The 11,814-nt window shown below is 48.3% G+C and overlaps 3 non-coding genes across 3 annotated transcripts; 1 reads left to right on the top strand and 2 right to left on the bottom strand.

Moving 5' to 3' along the window:
• Positions 1–3,576: 3,576 nt before the first annotated feature.
• LOC147827776 (U1 spliceosomal RNA) lies at positions 3,577–3,740 on the top strand. The gene has a single exon (XR_015452149.1). It is a non-coding gene; the product is annotated as a U1 spliceosomal RNA (small nuclear RNA).
• A 2,275-nt stretch (positions 3,741–6,015) lies between these two features.
• Trnaq-cug (transfer RNA glutamine (anticodon CUG)) lies at positions 6,016–6,087 on the bottom strand. Its single transcript has one exon. It is a non-coding gene; the product is annotated as a tRNA-Gln (tRNA).
• A 468-nt stretch (positions 6,088–6,555) lies between these two features.
• Trnag-ccc (transfer RNA glycine (anticodon CCC)) lies at positions 6,556–6,626 on the bottom strand. Its single transcript has one exon. It is a non-coding gene; the product is annotated as a tRNA-Gly (tRNA).
• Between the last annotated feature and the right edge of the window lie 5,188 nt (positions 6,627–11,814).

Raw genomic sequence — 11,814 nt, 5'->3', positions numbered from 1 at the left:
CCCTGGACCTAGAGAACACACCCAGAAGAGGGGCAGATTAAGGAAAAGAGCCAGGGAGGGTGGCCCAGGCAGAGACCCCCGGAGAAAATCAGAGTTGAGATTTTTTTTTTAAACCAGGATTGAACCTAGGCCTTCACACTGAGCTGCATCCCCAGCTCATATGTGGGAGTGTATGTGTGTACAAGTATGCATGCATGCATATGTGTATATGTATATGCGTGTGTGTATGCATGTACATATGTATGCATTAATATCGAGATAAGGTCTCCCCAGCTTGCCCAGGAGGGACTTGAATTTGAGATCTGCTGAAGCCTTCCAAAGTGGAGCATTAAATTGATCTCCTCCACCCTTATTAGAAAAGTCATTCGCTGAAATTCAGTGGTCACAAAAGGGATGGCCGTGTGTGCACCGATCTAGATGAAAACATGAATTCCTGACATTGGTTGTAGGCTGAAGAAAACACCAGTATAAAGGTCAAGAGACTTTTTTTTTTTTTTGCTGGTGTGTGTGTGTGTGTGTGTGTGTGTATTTTGTTTTGTTTTGTTTTCCATGTGGAAGCATGGAGCATCTATCAGGAGAAAACTGCAGGAGCAACGGGCTGGGCGTGGAGGGAAAAGGCCGGAGGCCTCAGGGACCCAGAACTGTGATTTAAGGAGTTTTCCATGCAGACAGTCTCTGTTCCTATCTGTCCAAGTCTTTGACGACGTGGGATCCCAGGTCGGTGCTCCTCCTGCTGGCTGCTTCCTCTCCCGCCTCCTTACTGCACCCTCCTCTCCTGTCCGGCTTTGAACCCTTCTCTCCAAAATTTTCAGCCTCACAATGTCTCATCTCTAGGTCCTTTGTGAGGTGACTCCTGGCCTTGACCTGGTCCTGGCTCTAGTCTGAGCCCAAGCAGTCACAGAGCATCAGACGTGTAGTGCATCTTCTACTGCACATCTCCCCAAAGTGCCGTAGCGGCCTAGGCATCTAGTTCCATGAGCCCAGTCCAAGAATGCTACGTTTTGTCCTCCCCCCCCCCCCTTCTTGCAGGTCCATAGATACCTCGGGGAAAATGGATACATGAAGGTCTTTCACAAAGGGTTCTGTTTCTGCCTGCTTTCCATGCAGTCTGCTTTCTGGCGAGAGCCGACTAAGAACGTAATTGGGTTGAAGTAAGGCTGTTTCTCTGTCTTTACAACACTTTTCTTAATTCTAGTTAAATTTTCCAATGACCTCTAGGTCAACAATAAATAAATAGCAAGGACATAGTACAGGTATTGGAATAGTAATAGCACAATTATCACTGTAGGAGATAAACAAATAATCTAAAACAAATAATCTAAAGTTTAAAAAGGAAAAGTAGCATAGGAGACCAGGTTTCCTGCACCTTGGCCTTGACCTAGCAGCTGTGTGATGTTGAAGCCAGGAGACATGTCCTGAATAGATGACTTAAAGTAAGTGAGTTAGCATACCAGAATGGTCTAGCAGGTCCTAGTGAAATGCAAAAGACAAAGACTAGGTCCTTAACCAAAGGGGGAGAAGTAAAATGCAAATGAAGCATCAAGGCCTACCTGCAACCAGGAGCATCCCTACTTCCTGTCACCTCAGCGGTACCAAAAACATTATAAAACCTTAGGAATCTGAACTCCCAAGGTTTCTGCCTTCAGGAACACCCTCTCTGAGTCATGGAGCACTTTCTTTTATTCTTTCTAATAAACACTCCTTTGGTCATTCCCCAAGGCTTGCTGTTTGCTGTTTCATTAGCTTCAATCTCTGTTGTCCCAAAACAAGGATCAGAGAGCTAGCTGGATGTGGTTACAATGAGAGTAAGCAGGCTTTTGGTTGGTCTTCTGTCTAATTCTGTTCAATTCAAGTGCATTTCAAGGACAGCTTGAATGCTCACCATTTTCAAAAACCCAAATGCCTGAGATCTTCAGCATTGCATTGGTTATGAGAATGCTAAAAACATTAAGAACTGAAGTATTAAACATACCTTGTTATGGCTTGTATCTAGGTGTTCCACCAAAGCCTCATGCGGTCATAGGTGGGGCTTTTTGGAGGTGACTGGATCTAGAGTGTGTGATGCTGGGATCAAGGATGTAATGCTGGCATTGATTCCTGGTGCAATGCTAGGATTAAGGGTGCCCCACCCTATGTGTGACTAGATAAAATATAAGAGACAGAAAGAAGGCTGCGGTTGTGGGTTGTCTCTTGCTGCTTGCCTCTTGCTGCTTCAACACTTCACTGCTTGCTGCCTTTTGGCTCTCTGCCTGTCATGAGCTGTTTCTCCTCTGCAATGCCCTTCTTCCATGCCACCCTGCCTTGGAGCCAGCCAAGCATGAATTGAAACCTCTACAAACTGTGAACCAAAATAAACCTTTCCTCCTTTAACCTTAGCTGCTGGATATTTTGTCTCAGTAATGAGAAAAGTAACTAAGACAAGCATTCAGTTGCTACCCCATCATCCAATCCTTCATTTCCAATATATTGCCATGTCCTCCCGTGGTTTGATTTTCACTCATGCCACAGACCCCTTTGTTTCATGCCCTCCAAAAAGACTGCTGCAGTAGATGTTTTGGGACTTGAGCAACAGAATAGAAGCTAGGAGTTTCAAGAGTGTTGGAATTTGGCATCTGAATCTTGTTCCATAGTCCTAGTGTTTCGGGGTTGATTATACCTAAAGCAAGATGATCCAGTTATCTGTTAAGCACCTCAAATAAGATTTTCCCCAAAATTTTTGTCAAGTAGCGACGATTTTGCAGAAGAGAAAACACTACTCTAAGGTAACCACTAAGGTATTCAAATGGGCCCTGAAGAGGTGACATGATAAAACCCATCTCCACGTGGGAGTGTCTGGTCACTTCTGCTGGGCATCATATTTTTGTATTTGAAATAAACCTAGAAGAGGCATGGATTAGTTTAGAAAACTGTAAAAAACCACTAGTAAGAAAGGCTGGTTTAGAGAGACCTAATCTTAGTCTCTACTTTGATAAATAAAATTTCTCTTTTGGATCTTGGAGAGCTTCACACTGTAATCGGAACGCTACATCCCACAGATAATCGGATTTGAAAGGAACCAGCTTTCTTTGTAGTCATAAATGCTCCACTCTACGCATTAAAAGCCATTATTTCAAGAAGGGTACACAATACACAAGCCTCAGCAGATGGCCCAAAGGGTGCTCCGCCACACACATGGTGGGAACCTGCGCAGCTCAGGGAGCCCAGGCGGGGAGCCCCGGATCCCGGCCGGGGCGTGGGTGCGAGGAAAGGAGCGAATGGAGACGTCACCGCCCCCTCCAACAGCAGGCGCGCGCGTGGGTGGGGTGGACGGTTTGAGGGAGGGAGGAACGCTTGTGGGACGTCTCGGGAGGGCGTGTCCTAGGCAGATGAGGCAGCGCAGTGGCTGCTGGTTGGGGCCCTGATGTTGAAATGCGACAGATTTCCGGTGCCGGGAAGGGAGCATAGGATCATTGGTGGAAACTGAGTGCATCTGCTGCGAGGACGAACTAGAAGCGTCCAAGAGTGCCCAAAGCAAAGTGACCATGAGTGTAAAGTGGGAAGAGAGGACGGCTCCAGTGGGGTGCGAACGACTACCTCATACTTACCTGGCAGAGGAAACACCATGATCACGAAGGTGGTTTTCCCAGGGCGAGGCTTATCCATTGCACTTAGGATGTGCTGACCCCTGCGATTTCCTCAAATGTGGGAAACTCGACTGCATAATTTCTGGTAGTGGGGGACTGCGTGCGCGCTTTCCCCTGGTGATTTGTATATACCAAAGAAAGATTATTTTTCGGTTTTTTGTGTGAAGTTATTTGTTTTCAATGTGTTTGTGCTATTTCATCGTGCTTGTTTTATGCATTTTGATTTCTCACTATAAAAAGTGTGTCACGAAGTATACGTCAGTCTTTTGTACTTTTTTGTAAAGTTAAGTGGAAAGCATGTGATTTGCCCTTTGTTTCCCTGTCCTGTAGGTGCAACAGCAAGTGATGTAAACATTTATGCAGCATTGAATTGTGTAGTACCAGCACTATTCCATTCTGCATTGTTTCTGGCTTTGAATTGTCAACAGTAATGATGGCATCTAATTGTAGGCATCGATTTTTGGAGGTGGAGCAAAACAACTTTGGGTCCTAGGGTTCCAGAGGCTATATAAAGATATACAAAATGCTGAGTTATTGCAGGCCTACGCCTTCCCCCTATTCGGACAACCACCTGGAATGGGGTAGCTTTTTTTTTTTTTTTTTTTTAGAAAAAGGGATTGCTTTTCTAAGGATGTTAAGTCCAGTTTCAAGTACGGATATGACACAGCTGTGTAAGGAGATATGCTTCATTGGTTTCTCCAGAAGATAACCTTAGGAAATGAATGCTCTGGCCCTCTTACTCCGCGTACTCCGGTTTATTACTTAGATTGCCCTTAAGGTCAGTCATGTAACACCACCCTGACCTCAACCTCTATCCCTTTCTCTTAAATGAATTCATACATAGACGTCTGCTCTCCTTTACCCTTGCTTCGTGGTTCTATCAATAAAAAGTCAATCTTTATAAAAGCTGTCTTCGTGAGACTCTCATGCTGACGGGTCTCGGTTAAAGGCAGTCCATCCAAGTCTTCTTGGGCTTTGAACTGGACGCTGACTCCGAGTAATCTTTCATCTTTTGTGCCATGCTAAGGTCGTGAACTGTGACACCAAGTAACATCACAAGCACACCCTTGGTGTGATCCTCTCAAGAATATAAGGTGGGAAGCCAGTCGTGTACCTGATCCGCACCCTGATTCTCACTTCCTTCCACGCGTGTTTCCAGTAGGCAGTTTTCCTATCAAGCTGCTGCTGTTTGCTTAAAGTGACATACCTTCCCTGGATTCTTACTACCCCGTTCTACATCCGATGTCAGACGATTTTGTAGAGAGCACTGTAACTCAAAAGCTTATCTTCAGATTTCTGGAGACTTCTGTCTCCCTCTAACACTCCTCCAAACTCCATAGGCGGTCTGACAACTCCTCGCTTCTGCTAAGGGGGGAAACGAGTTCTCACAGAGCGGCCCCCCAACTCTTCCCTGGATCCGGCTGCGCGGAGCCCGGTGCCGGCGCCACCCCACCCCACCCCGGCTGCGATCGCGTCCCCTCCGCCGAAACTTGGACCGTGCCGCGAGCTGCGGGACTAGCGGCCGCTCTGCTTTCTGCCGCGCTCCGGGCGAAGAACCCTGACCCCGGAGCCGGTTCCCAAGCTGCTCACGAGAAGCCGGCAGGGTCCGCGTGGAGACCTTGAAGCTGGGGATTCGGAACGAAATCCGAATATAAAGAGACAGCAAGCAACCGTGCAGAATACAATAAACCACCTGATAAAATACGGCGCCGAGACCTTAAGGCTCCAACCACGGTCCCCAAACTAAGGGAACCAAGGCGTCACCAAGGGTTGAGCTCCACGCGTCGCGACTACTGCGCTTTGTACCTTCCTTACCAGGACACAGTGGCGAGGTATCCGAGGTGAGACGCACCTTGCGGCGCAGGATTTGCTGCATTTCCGGGCAGGACCCCTTCACCTTACCCCGAGGGTCACCAAGGAGAGAGGGACCCTGGCCGAGTCGCTGTGACCCTCGGTGGCTGTGTCGGGACCTCCCATGCCGGTGAGGTCAGACACGGAAGCGGGTGCGCAGTGCCCGAGGCGAGGCGGCCGGTGAGAGGAGACCGGGCGCCACCACCCAGAGGTGACGAGTCGCCAAATTCCCCGTGGACGCGGACTCACCGAGAACCCGGCTTCCCGCCGAGGACTCCTGAGAAGCCCGCAGACGGCGCAGGGGACGCGGATCCGGCAGGGAGCAGGAGGACGCGCGCACCTGAAGAGCCCCCGCCCCCGCACAGCTCCTATCCCTGTCCGAAAGCTTCCTGTCCCCTAAAGAAGTGGGGGCGGAAACCAAGTCCCACTTGTCCTTTTCTAACCTCCGCAGTCACTCAGATCCCGAGGTCAGAGCCCAACGATTGGGCCAAATCTCACTGAGAGAGTCAAGGAAAATTGTCCTCGCTCCGACTAAACGGAAAGGTCCCACCGAGATTTGAACTCGGATCGCTGGATTCAGAGTCCAGAGTGCTCACCATTACACCATGGAACCCACGCCGGAGCAGGGGCTCCCGTCGCAGATGAGGAAAGCCATTTGACCACCAAGCACGCACACCGGTTAACCCCACGCACATCATTTCACGTTAGAAAATGAGGGCGGATCTACTTAGGCGGAACGCAGGGGAGAAGTGCTACAACCATCCACACACCACACGCTCGGACTCACTTTGCCACACTTCCCCGCCGGGAAAGTTCTGCCCACAACAGTGTCATTTCCCTTTTCCTGCTCTTCACAGCCCTCTGCCAGAGAGGACTTAGGATTCTCAGGGCAGAACTTGGAACTCCTGGCTTCCTCCGTCTCGAAGCATCTACCTTCCTTGCACCCTACCTGTACGGGGTAAAGATCCGTCAGCATTTCCGGCGGGTACTGGGGTTGCGATCCCAGAAGAGATCATACTTGAACCAGAAGGACAGGACGAAGGGCGAAAAATCTGGGCACGAAAGGAGAGAAAAGGACGGCTGCATTGGCCGGGAATCGAACCCGGGTCTCCCGCGTGGGAGGCGAGAATTCTACCACTGAACCACCAATGCGAACTCGGGTCCTGCTTTGGCGCTAGGGCTGGAAATAAAGAGAGAAGCCGCCTCGCCACTACTCAGGCAACATTTTCCGATGGCTCTCTGCAAGACACACAAAAAGAGAGCACTCACACCGCTGCTTGCATACCACATTTCAGCCGACACTACGCGCTTGGGGCTTCGAAGGAAACAATCTGCTTTGGAAAGGCCTCCTTCCGAAGGAGGCTGCAGACATCGGGACCAAAGCTTCCTAAGGAAACATCAGACAAGGAGCCAGTTCCTGCTCCCTCCACCTCTACCTAGAGCGAACCTGTGGAAAGGTCATCCCTCACTCCCTAAGCTCATGAGGATGTTCTCTCTCCTTCCCCTTGCTGGGTGCCCCCAACACGTTCGCCTCCCAGCCTCGAGACCAGACCAACACTACAGACCTTGGCCGATTGCGCCTTCAGAATCTGGAGACCCTTGCGGAGGCTGCACTGCTGCCCATGTCCCTGCTTCCACTATAATATTTAGGTGATGAAGATTTAGGCGGCGCTTCTCTCCTCCTGTACCTCCTCTGCATCCTGCAAAAGGCCAAGGATCAAACCTGGCTCTTCAGTTCTTATTCCTTGCAGAGACAGATTCAAGAGTGAATAAATGAAAGTGTTTGTTCAATACCATTTTGACTTTTATTCTTTGGCTTATGATTAGCTTGGCACAGATTTCACTGCTCTTTCTATTTGACCTTTTTCTGCCTAATAAACTGTTACAGCTTGAAGTTTAAAATAGCCAATCGCAGAGGATTCGGCCCATTAGGATTAGCATTTGTCAGTGTTATATTAGGGTTCCTGGCTTGGGTCGTCTCATTTCCATCACCTTAGTACGTGGCTCTTGGTTTGTTGGTTTGTTGGTTTAATTTGTTTGTAAGTCTCTTCCTACCTTTCCCCGCTAGGCTGTTCTCGGATGAAACTCTCTGTTTTCCTTTGGTGTTTTTGAAATTCCAAGTCCCTGGTCAGGTAAGACATTTTCTTCCGTCTCAGCAGCGTGGGGTGAAGGTAAACACGGGCCTCAGTTCGGGACCCGCCACAGGGGCCACTCTGAGCAGAGCCTTCAAGGTCTTTCATTCTCTTCTGTGCTGTGCGTTTCCTACTTCTAGTCCTGCTCTTCTCCACCTGCAGGAAGACACATGGCACTGGTATGGTCCGTGTCTTGTCCCACCATTGGCCTGCATGTTTCAGTTTGGGAATGTCTTTGAAAATATACGGTACTCTTGGGGGGCTGTTGGTGCAAATACGACTCTAACAGTGAGTTGATTCAATCAAAATCAAGTCCATCCTCTTTCTAGTTGAAGAGGCTGAAAACTAACAAACCCCTTCCTCAGATTCCCCTGCAGGTTGGGCTCTGAATAGGAATTAAGTTCTGCTGATTAGATCCACGCCAGCGAGTTGGCAGAGTGAGGAGAGGTAACCTTCCTGCTGGTGCTGCTGATGGCCAGTAGAGCTGTGGAAGAGAGTGTTCAGGGACATTCACAGTGGGTCGTCACAGTCTAGTTTCTTGTCACCAGTTCAGTGGGGGTGAGGAATCATGGTGAGGGGATCCCTGGTAACTCTATGATCCCTAGATGGCAGTTAGGAAGGAAAATCTTAGGATTCCATTTTCCAGTGCTTCCACTTGAACACGACTTCTCCAGCTCAGGGCCTGGGGCTCCAGAAGGGGGAGAAGGCAGGAGAGCATCAGAGCTGACCATGAAAAGACTGTGAATGTTTTTACATAAAAATGCAAAGCAGGTATCTGGGAAGCTGTGTCCCTGGCTGGCCACACCACCATTCTCTAGTGTTCAGCCTTCCCGAGGCTGCCTGAGTCACGACAGAATTCAGATGAGTCACAGATTGAAGAGTGAAGCTGGGCGTGATGGCACCCTCTGTAATCCCAGCACTCAGAATGCTGAGGAGGGACGATCACTGGGAGTTCCAGGCCAGCCTGAACTTCATAGCGAGACCTCGTCTCAAAAACAAACAAAACAAAACAAAACAAAACAAACAGACAAAACAGGAGCAATTCAGCATGAGCCCAAGTGGTTGGTGAGGGATGAGGGTGTATACCGTAAGCCTGGGAGTGAACACTGGAAATAGGGTGCAACTAATTATCCAAGGCATTTTTAAAAGTAGAGCTTTTAGAATGAAATATAAGCTACTGTATTTCTTTTCCTGGAGTTGGAGAAATTTCTCACAGAACACAAAAGGCCTCAATTTTTTTTCTTTTTGGTACCGCGGATCAAAACTCGGGAACTTTTACTTGCAAGGCAGGCGGTGGAACCACTGAGCTAAATCCCTGGCCCTCAAAAGGCCTTAATTTCGAAGAAATAATAACATGGATTCATCCTGTTTCATAAAAAAGCATATACTTTTCAAAGTCACCATAAGATATTGAAGAAACAAACCAGACCGGGAGAAGATACGGTATTTGCAACAATCTTATCTAAAAAATGACCCAAATTTGAAATCTAAAACACATTTGGACACAACGAATGACAAGTTAAGGTAACATTAAAAAGAATCAGGACAGGGGCTGGGGATTTAGCTCAGTGGTTTCGCTGCCTGCTGCACAAGCACAAGTACCAGAGTTCGATCCCTGTACCCCCCCCCCCAAAATCAGGACTTGCAGGGGGCTGCAGGAGTGGCATACACCTATAATCTCAGCACTTGGGAGGCAGAAGCAGGAGGATTTCTTTTTGGTACCAGGGATCAAACTTGGGTCCTTGCACTTGTGCAGCAAGCAGCGAAACCACTGAGCTAAATCCCCGGCCTCCAGGAGGATTTCTGCAAGTTCAAGGACAGCCTGGACTTCATAATGAGTTCAAGGCCAGGAGTGAATTACATACCATGACCCTGTTTGGAAACACACACACACACACACACACACACACACACACACGCACACACCAAGCAGGGCTCTTTAGATAAATGGCTTATTCCAAGGCTGTGTGGAAATTCAAGAGCAACGTGGAGCATCTTAACTCTATTTGACCGTTATCTGATAGAGTCTCACTGTACTGTGAAGACCAGACTCAAAAACCACTAGTGTTCTGCCTCAGGCTTCCGAGAAGCTGGGATTATTGGCAATGTTGACCACATATGGTGTGAATTAGAGCACCTCGCAGTGCCAGAACGTAAGGAAGGACCAAATCACCTCCACAAAGACGGCTTAATCTAAGAAACCCAGTGATCACACGATAAAGTTCAACATGTCCAACCTCGTGCAAAAACTTGATCAGCAAGATGAAGTAGCATGGGACTATTACCTCAGTATGAAATACATACCCATGTCTCTGTAGTGTAAGGAGACAAGAGAGAAAAGAAAAGAAAGCAGTAAAATGCTCTATGCACAGTATCTGATATAATTTATGTAGAATTGCACTCAAACTGCAGGGTACACTTCACTGCTCACGGTGACTTCCTTCCAAAGAGGCAGCATGGGAGTGGGGTAAAAACAGGAAGTTCCCTGGGGACAAACCACAAACATGTCCTCAGGCAGACGATCAGGATCCTCCTGCATGATGATAAATCACGTTGATAGCAGCAGGTGTCTGTCATGCCATGTGATGACAATGACACTTTACCTCCCCAAACCGACCGTCACATTCTAATAATGAGAAAATGATCAGACAACCCAAGTGAGGGACAAGGTACAAAATACCTGACCAGTGCAGATCAGAATTCTCAAGGTCGTCAAAACAAAGAAAGTCTGAGAAAGGACCATAGGGACACACAAAAACCAAGGAATGGGCATCCCCGATGGGATGGGAGTAAAACAAGAATGCTATGTAAACACCAAAGAAATCTCAGTGCGTACTTTACGCACTTTACTTACTGATGCATGTGTGCATTCCCTGGGACAAAGGTACCATTCTATGTAAGATGCTAAGAGTGGGGGAACCTGGAAGTGGGATATACAGAAATCCTGTAATCTACCTACTCAACATTTCTTAAATGTAAGTAACGTGGAAAGTCTACGTGAAAAATCAGTACAAAAGGGTCTACCCAAGTGAATGTGTACAAGACACTTGGATGGTGACTTTTCACAAAAGTTGATTTCTTTTTTTTTTTTTTTTCCGGTACCAGGGATTGAAATCCGGACCTTGTGCTTTTGAGGCAGGTGGCGGAACCACTGAGCTAAATCCCCAGCCTGAAAAGTTGATTTCTTCATGGTCAAAAGGCATGAGAACTTTCAACATCAGTACTTGTTCAGAAAACAGAATTGCAAGTACCACAATAAGCCATTACTGATAGGTCTCCCACTACCTCAGCAGCTATTATGTATAGCAGCTGCCCTCTTCCTATGGTGCCTTGCCCCCTCCCCTGTGTGACATCATGCCAAGATGGTTGCTCCCACCAAAGAACAAACCCTTCTTCCCAGCATGGCCCTGTTCCCACCTAGAGAGTAACCTAATACTCGCTCACCTCCTACCACCTAGTGACAGTCACCGGCTCCTCCATTCCCTAGTCACTACCTCACTCAACCCCACCTCAGCTCCTACAAGTCCCACCCCAGTCTCTATAAAAGACTCTCCCTGCCCCCGCCACATTGCTTTTGTCTCTCCTTTGTTCAGAGACAGCCCGGCAGATCTATTCCCCTAATAAAGGCTTCTTGTGGCTTGGTCTGGTCTTGCTTTTAGGCCCTTTTACCTGACAATTACCCATTCTCATACTTACTTTTCTCATTACTGAGATGATATACCCACACCCAAAGTTAAAGGAGAACAGGCGTATCGTAGGCCACAGTTTGTAGCGGTCTCGGTCCATAGTTGGCTGACTCCAAGGCAGGGTGGCATGGCAGAGGAGAAACAGTTCATGCCACAGCAGGGCAGGCAGAAGGCAGCAAAGTAGCAAGCACCAAGCAGCAAGGGACAAGCAGTGACCCTCCTTCTGTCCCATATATTTTATCCAGGCTGTTGGCCTAGCCTAGGTAGCACTCACACCCAGGGTGGGGCACCCTTGATCCTAGCATGGAAGCACCAATCAATTCCAGCCTCACATCCTTCTTCCCAGCATCACACACTCTAGATCCAGCCCCCCCCGAAATGCTCCGCCTACGACCCTGTGAAGCTTTGCGGGGGAGGGGGGGGGCACATCTAGGTACAAGGCATTAACACCCATCCACCAGAATAGGAAACATTTGAGAGACGGTAGAAACCACAGGATTTGGGCAACTTTCTCTCTTCTTG

The sequence above is a fragment of the Heterocephalus glaber genome, unplaced genomic scaffold (assembly GCF_053883595.1).
Source record: "Heterocephalus glaber isolate CG9 unplaced genomic scaffold, H.glaber_assembly_v1.0 deba00001442, whole genome shotgun sequence".
In the NCBI taxonomy this organism is placed as follows: domain Eukaryota; kingdom Metazoa; phylum Chordata; class Mammalia; order Rodentia; family Bathyergidae; genus Heterocephalus; species Heterocephalus glaber.
Note: the sequence above shows the minus strand (reverse complement) of the source record. Positions and strands in the feature narration are given on the sequence as shown.